Source organism: Aphis gossypii, chromosome X (genome assembly GCF_020184175.1).
Source record: "Aphis gossypii isolate Hap1 chromosome X, ASM2018417v2, whole genome shotgun sequence".
Lineage (NCBI taxonomy): Eukaryota > Metazoa > Arthropoda > Insecta > Hemiptera > Aphididae > Aphis > Aphis gossypii.
Genome location: NC_065533.1, coordinates 56,120,849 through 56,129,276, shown reverse-complemented (window position 1 = coordinate 56,129,276; position 8,428 = coordinate 56,120,849). Strand labels below are relative to the sequence as shown.

At 27.8% G+C, this 8,428-nt stretch overlaps 1 long non-coding RNA gene across 1 annotated transcript; it reads right to left on the bottom strand.

Annotated features, from left to right (window-relative positions):
• Positions 1-2: 2 nt before the first annotated feature.
• Positions 3-7,610, bottom strand: LOC114125285 (uncharacterized). Its single transcript, XR_007605718.1, has 5 exons — positions 7,513-7,610; positions 3,731-3,978; positions 3,413-3,650; positions 2,993-3,296; positions 3-752 (listed from the first exon to the last, which is right to left on the bottom strand). It is a non-coding gene; the product is annotated as an uncharacterized LOC114125285 (long non-coding RNA).
• Between the last annotated feature and the right edge of the window lie 818 nt (positions 7,611-8,428).

Sequence of the window (8,428 nt, the reverse complement as noted above, 5' to 3'; positions counted from 1 at the left end):
AATCGGTTGGGGCCAACAATTTTTTGTTTTAAGAAGGATTCTGTCTAAAATAGGGACCATTATAAAGAGGTTTTACTGTAAAAGAATAAATTGTGCAATAATCTTGCATAGATTTATAAATTCGAAAAATTGTATAAATTGATTACTATGAGCAGAATATTGAGTGTTATCAAGTTTATGATTCACTCTTTTCAATTAAAATTTAAATATAAATTACCTATGCTAAATAAATATGTTTTCAAAGTAATAAAATAGCTTATATTAAATTTTAAATTGATATTATTCAAAAATAGTAATGGTAATGATTGAAATTTTGTGGTATTGCAACAATACTTCTAAAAAAAATGGATCTGTTAGTTTTATTATTATATCTTAAAAGGCTTTTGGCTAACAATTTTTCGTTGCAACTGATTTAATCAGTTTCATAATTTTTTAAATAATATTGAATTACATAAATACATTAAAACAATACATTACAAGCTTATCATATATTTAATTTAGACGTTATATAAAATGATATCTTTTTAAATTGTATTATAAATTTAATTTTAATTGTTCATTATAAAGGGAAATCATTATTACGTTATTTTGGAATTTTATTATTTCATTATTAATACGTTGTTTTTGGACAGGGAAATAATAATTGAATGTATAAAATATGATACGGGTAAAGAGCTACAACTAGAACGAAACAGCAGCTTGCATTGTCGAATAATCTTAACAGGCAGGAGGGCATTGTGGTAACAGCGTTTCTGTAAATTAAACAATTAATATAAGAAATTAATAAATATAATATATTAATTACCAAAAAATTAATATCGTTTTAAACCTTGTAATAGAAAATTATCTATTAAGTAAAAATTAAAATAATACAGTTAAAAAGTAAAATCAGTTGATAAAAAAGTGGGCAAGTGAGTACCGCTCTGCTGTACATTAGGTGCCGTATGGATCATTATTATATATTATAGGAGTGTTAAATTTGAATCCAATGATAGTTATCATTGTATACGAAAAACGATTCTGAACGAAGTTGATTTATCAGCCTAGCATATAATTTCTAGTGGTTGGTGAAAAAGGTGGTTTAAAAAAACCAGCTTATATTAAAAAATATTTTGAAAAATAATTCACGTAAAGAAAACGCGAATCTTAATAACTGGTAAAATTTTCAAGTACCTACGACTTATACTTTTTGAATAATAACAAATATTTAAAATCGTTTGAGGATAAATCGTTATCGTTACGCTATTTCGTTAAAATTTAAAATTCAAACGCACTTAAAATTTTTCCTATAATGATGCTTCGAGTTTTCTCTATAGATACTTGAAGGTAAACTTATGGAAAACTTAGTGTTGTATTTTTAATCCTTAATTATAAACACAAAAAATTTTATGATTTTTCAACTTCAAATATTTCGCAAATATTCATAATTTTGACGAATTTTCGTCAAAATTTGAACTTCAAATGCTAATAAATAAAATTGTGCCTATGTATTCAATCACTATAAGAATAACATATGAGGAACTTTGTATTAAATTTTCAAGTATTTTGATAGGGCCAAAAAAATTTTATCGACACTTCAAAAATATTTTTTCAGAAAAATTGAAAATTTCAGTTGTCTATAAATAGCTCAAAAAAAGTCAAAATATTTTGAAATTTAAATCACGTAAAGAAAACGCGAATCTTAATAACTGGTAAAATTTTCAAGTATCTACGACTTATACTTTTTGAATAATAACAAATATCAAAAATCGTTTGAGGCTAAACTGTTATTTAACGCGGTTTTTGTAAAAATTTAAATTTCAAACACTCATAAAAATTTTTTGTCTGAATCCGGTAGAGTTTTTTTTTACAGATATTTGAAGAAAAATGTATGGAAAACCTTGTACCAAATTTTCAAAACTTAGTTATAAAAGAAAAAAATTTTATGATTTTTCAACTTCAAAATTACTTGCAAATTTTCGCGTTTTCGACAGATTTCGTAAAAATTTGAACTAAAAACGCTTATAAAAAAAAATTGTGACTAACGATTTTTAATTTTTTTTAGCTACATTAAAAACAACTCATAAGGAACCTTGTATTAAATTTTCAAAACTTTTTAGTCATCCAAAAATTTTTTATCGACACTTTAAAAAAAATTTCTCAAAAAAATCGAAAATTTCAGTGGTCTATAAATAACTCAAAAAAAGTCAAAATTTTTTGAAAATTTAACTATATACGGATACTACTGACATTAACATTTGGTGAAAATTTCAAGTATTTTCAGTAATTAGTTTTTGAATTACAACCATAAAAAAAATCGATTTGGTCGAAAACTGGTTTTGCGTAAAAATTGCCGTTTTTTTCCGTAATTTTTTTTTTGTTTTTCTCGATTTTTTTGAAAACTGTTGGAAAATGTTAACTTTTTACCTCTATAATGCACCAAGGATATTCACTTTTACATCGGAAACCACCCCCATTGTTTGAAATTGGAGCATTATTTCGACTAGTTATGCTGTACACAGACACAAAAACAAAAAAAAAAAAAAAAAACACACACCATTGTAAAATCAATACATTCATCACTTCGTTCAGAATCTAAAATACATTAATAATAAAATATATTTTGTAATACCATAAATACTTATTCATTAATACAGTGTTTAATTTTTATAGTATAGTTCAGTGAGAAACTGTATAAGAATTTGATTTAATTTAATTTTACATCAATGAATATAAATGTAAAATTATATTTAAAATCTTTTCATATTACATTATTACCTATACAACTTTTATCAAATTGTAAAGCATAAGATTTTATGCAAATATGTATAAAAACAATATTTATCATAAACAGTAATTGCTATTTCAGCAGTTCCTAAATAATTTGATGCTTTGCAAATATATTCACCATAAAGTTCATAATTAATTTTCATAATTAGTAAAAAACTGTCCATATTGTTGTCAGTAGTAGCAAAATCTGATATCCTAGACATAAAAAGAAAAATAACATTACCTAAATATTATTCCATTAATAACAATGATTAAAAGCGTACAAGTAATGTTGATTATTAGATAATTCTACTCCATTATATATCCAAGTGATGGCTGGTTGAGAATTCGCCTCAACATGACATTCAAGATATGCGTCATAAAGTACAGCTTGTCCCACACTAGTTTCTAGAGCAGTTACAACTGGAGCAAATTCTACTTCTAGGGAAATTGTATGACTGGTACCATTCCCAACATTATTTTCAGCTTTACACTAGTAATCTCCACGATGTTCTTTTTTTATAGCAGAAAATTTCAAAATGTTACCTCTAGAAAATGTTATGCATAATTAATTTATGTAATTAATCATTAATAAATTATGCTTAAAATAATGTTTAATTTGTGTATATTATATTATTTTCGGTACCTTTACATTGATACTCACATAAATAAAATTGCATTTTTACGTTTCCTCCAGAAAACTCTTGGAGTAGGATATCCACCAGCAAAACATGCAAGTTGCACTGATTGACCTTCTACTACAACTAATGATTTGGTGGAGTTATCATAAAAAATGGTGATCTATCCACCAATAACTCGGTGTAGTAAGATACTTTGTCGTTAATCCCAGTTATCACATCACAGCGATAGATACTAGTATCACTTTCCTGAATATTATGAATCTGAAAATAAATATTATTTCTAATTTTGATTGTTTTCAATAGGCACATGGGACTTATATTTTTTTTTCAAAACTAGTTACATGTATAATGTATCGATTGCTATCTTGCTTCAATTCTGATATCAATGTCACTCTTGGATCATCGACAATAAGTGTACTTTTAGACGAAAGTACAATAGATGCATCAATTTGATCTTTTGCAACCTTAACCCATACAACATTGACTTCTAGGTTATTTATAGTTGAGCAATCCAAATACACTTCATCCCCAATATCTTTTACAATTTTTCGTGTAATATTTGATATAGATTCCGATTTTTGAAAATAAGCTAAAATTAAAATTGAATCATTAATGTCATTTATAAGATTATGCGACATCACAACTTTTGTGAATAATGTGTATAATTATTTATAATACAACAAATCTGTATCATATATAATATATTTCTATAGGTATAATTAATTGTATTTTAGTAGTTAGTAATTTTATTATGTTAATAAATCATTGAAAATATTTTAACTGATACTTTTATACAAAAAAAAATTACATTAAATTGATAATTAAGAATAGGTACATGATGTATTCATTTTTAAACCACAGTAAATTTGAATCTATTTTGATTCAATCTATTTTGTGTTGTTAGTGTTGATATTACAGTAATTTTAAGTACCTATAATTTTAAAGGTAAAAAAAAAAATACATGTTTTCTAGTAGATTTTCTTTGAAATTTAAATTTTATGGCAGATAATAACATGAAAAATATAATTGCACAAAATAACTTAAAATAATCAATAACTCTTAGAAATATATAAGGTACTCATTCAACTCATTCAAGGCTTGTGTCCCTTGTGATTGCCTTACTTTTATTTAAATAACTATTCTACTCCCAATATTCTATATTAATATCACAATCATATTTATAGTTATAGTTTTATTTTTCTCTTTTTTTCTATTCATTTATTTTTGCGTTATTACATAATGTATAAATAACAATATTTCGAAATATACAAATACATAATCAAGCAATAAATTCACTTAATAATGAAGTATCGGTGCAATTGGGTTTTTAGTTTTTACCATTTAAACTAATCTATCTGGCGAAAAGTTCAAAAGTCTACATCAGCCATTATATATAAGTAAAACATACAATTTAGAGAAGCTGTAAAAATGATTCCTGCCTTAGCCTTTCTTCCGCCTAATATTGTAAAAGAAGGTAATTTATAATTTGTTTTAATTTATAAATTTATATAAGCCTATGGCCAGACCAACAACTTTTCAGAAGTCTTGAAAAATATTGTAGGAATTAACATATATATTTTATTGAATTAAGACAGATGTGCAATGCGTTTTTAACGACTGTATTGGTACAAAAAAATTAAATATGAAATAATATATGTACCGAAAATATTCAGTTTTAAAGAAAGAAATTACAATCATATTGTACAGGATTTAAATATAATGACGATAATGACATAAGATAATTTATCTTAGTATTGTATCTATAATATTTATAATTTTAATTTATTCATTTTTACGACGTTTTATGTTGACTTAATATTATATTGTATGATTATTGATTAATGATTACCTATATATTTGTATATTTTGTAGTATTTTCATTTAAACATTTAATTCTTCATTAAAAATTAATTGATTTAGATTATCTACGTATGCTGGGGACCAAACGTCCTATAGGAAATCACTCTCCGTCTCCGAGACGAAATGTCAGTGGACTAGTTTTTTAAGTTTTTGATGGGGACGAAACGTCCGTTTAACAGCACTTACAGGTAATTTAAAGTCAACCCCTTTCCATTATAAACAATCTATATTAACGTCACTGGTTGTCATTCATAAGAGTAAACAATACAGCGATTAAAGATATAAGTGTTATCTGAAATAATAAGTCTTACGTTAAATTTATCATCCTATAAATATATATATATACATAGTGTTCACGCTAAGAGGGACCACTAAATATCTCAGTTTGATGATCTTATAATGAAATTGGGTTTTTGTTGAATGAAAGATAATAGTAGGTACAGATAATATACATTTTCAGACAATTTTAAAATTTTCAACACTTTCGATCCGCGCATGCACAATGCAACTTTCTTTTTTAAATGATAACACGTTTTTTTACAGTTTCGGGTATTTTTTTCAAAACAATTTTTACACAAAAAGTTATTTTCTAATTACAAAATTGGCATATGAAATTTAATATTTACGGATCACTTGATTTTGTTGAAATTTAAACCAAATTCAATTTTTTGTTACTTTGTACTTGATATCTTATTTGTATGGAAACAGGTAAATCGGAGATATTATTTCGATTTTCAAGTAACAATAAGTTGAATTTAGTTTTAATTTTGTCAAAAACAAATTATTCGTAAATATTTAATACCATCGTTAAATTACTTATACCAGTTATACCAATTTCGAAATTAGAAAAAAAAATTGTGTAAACATTGTTTAAAAAAAATTCTTTACTCGAATCTGTAAAAAAAAAATTATGGAGTTCCATCTAAATAAAGTAAATTGTACAGCGCATGCGGCACTTATCGAAAGTTTTAAAAATATTGAAATTTATCCGAAAATGTGTATTTAAATAGGTACTAGCCACTAGGTATCTTTCATTCAGCGAAAACTCCATTTTCAACACAAGATCGTCGAACTGAAATATTTAGTGGTACTTCTTATAGTTTTTTTTTCCGAGTACTTCTTATAGTGAACACACTAGTCTACCTATAATTTATATAATTTAATTTATAATTTATATAGGTAGACTAGTGTGTTCACTATAAGAAGTACTCGGAAAAAAAAGCCCCGGAAAAAAAGCCACGGAAAAAAAAGCCCCAGAAAAAAAATACGGTAAAAAAAGCCCCATACCATATTATGATTTATACAATTAATTATAATCATAATATCCATAACCATTTTTTTTTTTTTAATGTAAAAATGTAAATAAGATGAATACATATTATTAAAATAAATATAAATATAAATTAATTATATCACAGTTAAAATACATTATTAATTGTAGTTTGTTGTTTGTTTATATTTTAAAAAATGTTTAAAGGTAAAAAATTTAGTAGCATTGGTTTCTAATGTTGTGGCTAACAGTCATAAGAAAATCTAATATACTTATATCATTATTTTTGATTTGCATGCATAAATTTTTTAAGCGGTTTTCGGTTAATTTTTTTGTACCAAGTTTTGTATTACCATAATCTCCTACATTACTTAACGCCAATTTTGCTTGCGGTCTGCAGCAACTTCCATTTTCATTTTACCTAACCTACCATACCCACATAGTTGCCAGATAGTGTCTACAATAAAATATAATACTTTCATCATTTATTAGATAAAGTCAAATGACAATAAATTACCTACTTTTATTGCTGTACCTATGCTTTAATCTTTTATATTCCGAATGTATATTTATACCTATATAGTGTAAAATATTATATAATAATATAGATAGGTATATTGTTTAAAAATTTAAAATTATAAAATGTACACTATTATAAATAAGTAATATGTATTTCGTAGGTACGGGGCTTTTTTTTTCCTATGACGGGGCTTTTTTTACCGTATTTTTTTTCTGGGGCTTTTTTTTCCGGGGCTTTTTTTCCTAGATTCATTTAATAATATCGTGTACCCAATAATCTCAGAGCTGACGAATAAACGGTTGTCAATATTTTTTACCACTCAAATCAGAAAAGACAAACGCTAAGACGCGATTACACCTACGAGAAATGTCATTTTGTCGTCTTGTCGGCGTATATTATTTTCACCTCCACCGATCGTCAACAGCGGCATCGCGCGTGCGCGTTACACCACGCAAACATAATGTCGTACTTACAGACTGTCACGCCACATACACATACGTCGTTACCTCCGTGTCACGTCTGTTCTCTGTTCCATTTTTATTATTCACTTATCTGCTAAACAGGCTCTGTATTTGAGTGTAACTCGGTTAGTTTTTAACTATTCCTACTACTGAACGTAACCACGGACGTGTATGATATTAACTAAAACCATCGCGACTACAACGACTACTTGTTATTACTTCTACGACCAACCATCGATACTACTACTACTACTACTACTACTTCTACCACCAAAATATTATAATAGATAAAATATAATAAAATAAATAATTGCATAATAATAATATTTGCACCGTCGACCACCGTGCACGCGTGTCGAGAAAGAACAACAGCGGACGAGATTCAAACGATTTAATTACACTTTTTCGTTTTACGGTCGGCGATCGGGGAAATCGTCATTGTCGCTAAACGTCGCATATTATTATTATTGTGTTTTTTATCAAAAGTCACGATATCACCGCACCGTCGTTTGTGGTCTTCTCTCGGTCCCTAGAATCCCATTGCCATCCGAAACACTACCTACCTAACGTATATTATTATTCAATATTTTTTCGCATTGCGGACGTGCAGGACAGTGCAGTTGTCGTCGTTCCTACGTACGTACGTCGTCTTCGTCGCACCATCCGTTTGGCTTACCGATCGCGCGAATACTATGCTGATACTGACGTCCGACGTGAAAGCCACAATTTACAGCGGTAGCAGCGTCGTCCACTGTCGGCGACGGAAACGCGCGTTTTTCGCCTCGTCGTAAAGTCGTCTCGCCCGCCGCGTAGCGCGTCTGGACGCGGTTCGCCTCCGAGTCTGCACCCGCAGTCTGCCCGTGTCTCATCGTGTACGCCGTACCTGCCTACCGACACCGCAAGTCAGCAGCAACACAACACTTATCAA